Source organism: Acomys minous (genome assembly GCF_964271855.1).
Source record: "Acomys minous genome assembly, chromosome: 10".
NCBI lineage: Eukaryota > Metazoa > Chordata > Mammalia > Rodentia > Muridae > Acomys > Acomys minous.
The window spans coordinates 34,826,221-34,829,382 of record NC_140491.1 but is presented as its reverse complement, the minus strand read 5'-3'; positions in this window follow the sequence as shown (position 1 = coordinate 34,829,382).

Genomic DNA, 3,162 nt, shown 5'->3' with positions numbered 1-3,162 from the left:
AAGGCTGGCCTGATGGAACAGAAGCAGCCCCGGCAGGGACAATTATGACAAGTAACTTGGGGCGTGTAGCTGGGAAACAGCAAAATAGCTTAGAGGGTTGATACCTGCCAAGCTGTTGTGCTTTAAAGCTTATTATAAGTCTAAAAGGTTTCTGTGTCTTTTATTCAGGAACTACATGGTCTCGAGTGGTGTGGAAACCCCTAACAGTTAATTAGAAGCAAAAGGGGGGCATAGCAAACCCCCCCAAATTATTTTTACTATACTTACTTGTAGTGGAAGTTTAGGGGTCATTAACAACTCAGTTATGTTATGTAAAACATGGTTTTGTTTTAATCCCAGGTGTGGGGTACAGGGCTGATTCAGATTGTCCACAGCAGCAGACTTTTTGCCTCTTGCAGGCTCTAAGAAGGGCGCTTTGCCAGCAGCAGAAAGTTTAATTCTAAGGACTCTGGAGAGGGTATACATGCCAGAGGCCAGGAAGTATTTGTGGGGGGGAGGTTCTGGGGTTCTGAGAAAGAAGGCTGCTGCTCCTGGTTGCTGTTGATGCAGTTTGACAAGAAGTCAGAGATATCTTGCAATGAAGATTGGACTTGCCCCAAGGAACCCAAAGACCCTAGCCAGCAGGAAGTAGCTAAAGAGAACTACTTCCTTTCTCCCCACTAACCTTCTTTCTCTCCTACATGGTGTTGGAGTATTGGAAGGGATTGGGTGGAGAAGGGAGGTAGAGGCTTAAGAAACTCCAAATAAAGCAGAGTTTAAAAACAGCACCTACACTTACTGCCTTTTTTTTTCTCCTTGGTTTATTCACCTGTTTTCTTAATAGAACACACGACCACCAGGCCAGAGGTGGCCCCACTCACTATAGACTGGGTATTAGTTCACAGGCTAATCCTAATAGCTTGCTTCTAGGTTGCCTAGCAACCTAATGTCATCACTTGCCTCTGCCAGGGGGTGGGATAAAAGACTGGCCAGCCATCCCAAGAGCTCTCTTACTTTGCTCTGTTTCTCCCTCTCCCTGTCTGTCTCTCCCTCCCTCTGTCTCTGTCTCTTTATCTCTCTGCCTCTCTCCACCTGTACTCTCCCACTAATTCTCCTGCTCCCCCCTTTCATACAGTAGGCCTCTTTTAACCAGGGCTGTTGCGTGGCATCTCTGTCTTTACCAATGTTACAACACTGGGCCCTCCCCAGTCAATCACTCATTAAGAAAATGCCCTCCAGGCCTGCCTACAGCCCTATCTTGTGGACACATTTCCTCAATTGAGGTTCCCTCCTCTCAGATGATTTCACCTGTGTCAAGTTGACATAAAAATATCCAGCACAAGACATAAATTATTGAAGATAACAGTCACCATAGATAAAGCTGCTCTCAGATGCTCAGAAGGCTGAGGCAGGAGGATTGCTTGAACTCTCAAATGTGAGACCATGAGACCAGCTGAGCAAAACAGGGAGACCTATTTAAAGAAACAGTTTGGAAAATCTAGGTTGTTTAGAGAAGAGGCAGGCAGGGTGGCGCACATCTTTAACCTCAGAACTTTGGAGGCCCAGGTAAGTAGATCTCTGTGAGTTCAAGGCCAGCCTGGTCTGCATAACGAGTTCTAGAACTACATAATAAGACATCTCAAATAAAGCAAAAACAAACACACAACTAAAAATAGTGGAGGAGAATAACCATTCAGAATGTGTCTCGTGCTGCCTCAGCTTGGCTCTGGGGTCACCCCAAAGCTGGGACAGGGAGCCCTGCAAGGCACTGCTCTAGTGTTCTGTAATTGGTGTCCCACTAGATGGAATTCTCAAGGCTCAGCCTGTGATATGGCTGGGGCCTGAGAGATGGCTCAGTGGTTAAGAGCCCCAGCCGCTCTTCTACAGGACCTGGGTTCAATCCGCAGCACCCACATGGCGATGGGGCCGGGAGCCTTGCAGAGTGATGGGTGCCGGTGGGTACTGCTGGGTTACAGGGCTTTAGGAATGGCTGGATTCCTCTGTTAGGAGCTCCTAAGAAAGGAAGCCTACGGCAGCATTCACAAGGCTTTGTGTCCGTCTCCATCCTGCTAAGGACAGTAAGGGCTATTCCTCCCCACCAGGAGCCAAGATGCCACCAAGAAACCCGCATGGAGGCGGGGCTGCTTGTGCCTCTGAGCTGACCCCCCACCCTGGGCGACAACAGAGCTGGAGAGCTGGAAGGAAGGAGTGGCTGAGAGTTTGGAAGAGTCTGAGCACACTGAGGACCAAGACCTCACCTCCCTCCTCCCTGTCCTGCCACCTCCACGGCAGCCTGGCTCTCCCCTGGAAAAGGCCGGCCAGCTGCCCCAGTAGCAGAGAAGGAGATCTGGGTGACAGCAACAGGATTCCATAATGCTCAAGTCCAGGGCCAAGGAAGACAGCAACTGGCCATGTCCGGTCCTGTCCAAATCATTCATGGACACCAGAGTGGTCTGTTATCTGCGTGCCCCTCCTGAGGCAGAAGCTCCTTCAGAGAGAGTGGTGTCAGGGGCTCATTTCTCAGGATGGAAAGAGCACTGAGGAATATGGATTTGAACACCTGGTCCTGGAGAGCCGGCATGGTACTTAATGCTTGCTGCCCTTGCAGAAGACCTGAGCTCCATTCGCAGGTGATTCGATACCCTCTCTGGTCAGTGCAATGCACTTGGTATACATATACAGGCTAGCAAAACATTCATACTCATAAAGTAAAAATAGATGAATAAAATAAGTAAACAACAGCTGGAAAGATGGCTCCGTGGTTAAGAGCACAGGCTGCTCTTCCAGGGAACCCAGGTTTCAATTCCCAGCACTCACACGGCTGGGAGTTGACAACTCTCTGCAACCCTAGTTCCAGAGGATCCAAAACCCTCTTCTTCCCTCCTTGGGCACTAGGGGCACATGTGATGCACAGACCTACATGCAGGCAAAATGCCTGTACACATAAAAAATAACAAAATATGTTTTAAAAATTAAAATAAGAAATTCTAATGCCTCTGAGTCCAAGAGGATAGACCCTACAGGGACTATCTAAATAACTAAAGAAGGTTCTTTTCTTTAAAAAAAAAAAAAAAAAAAAAAAAAAGTAAAAAAAGCTTCAAAATTGTTTAAATTCCTCGTTTTGAGAAAAGGATGCCAGGGGCTGAAGGGGTAGCTCAGTGTAGCTCAAGCTTCCTGTGGGTC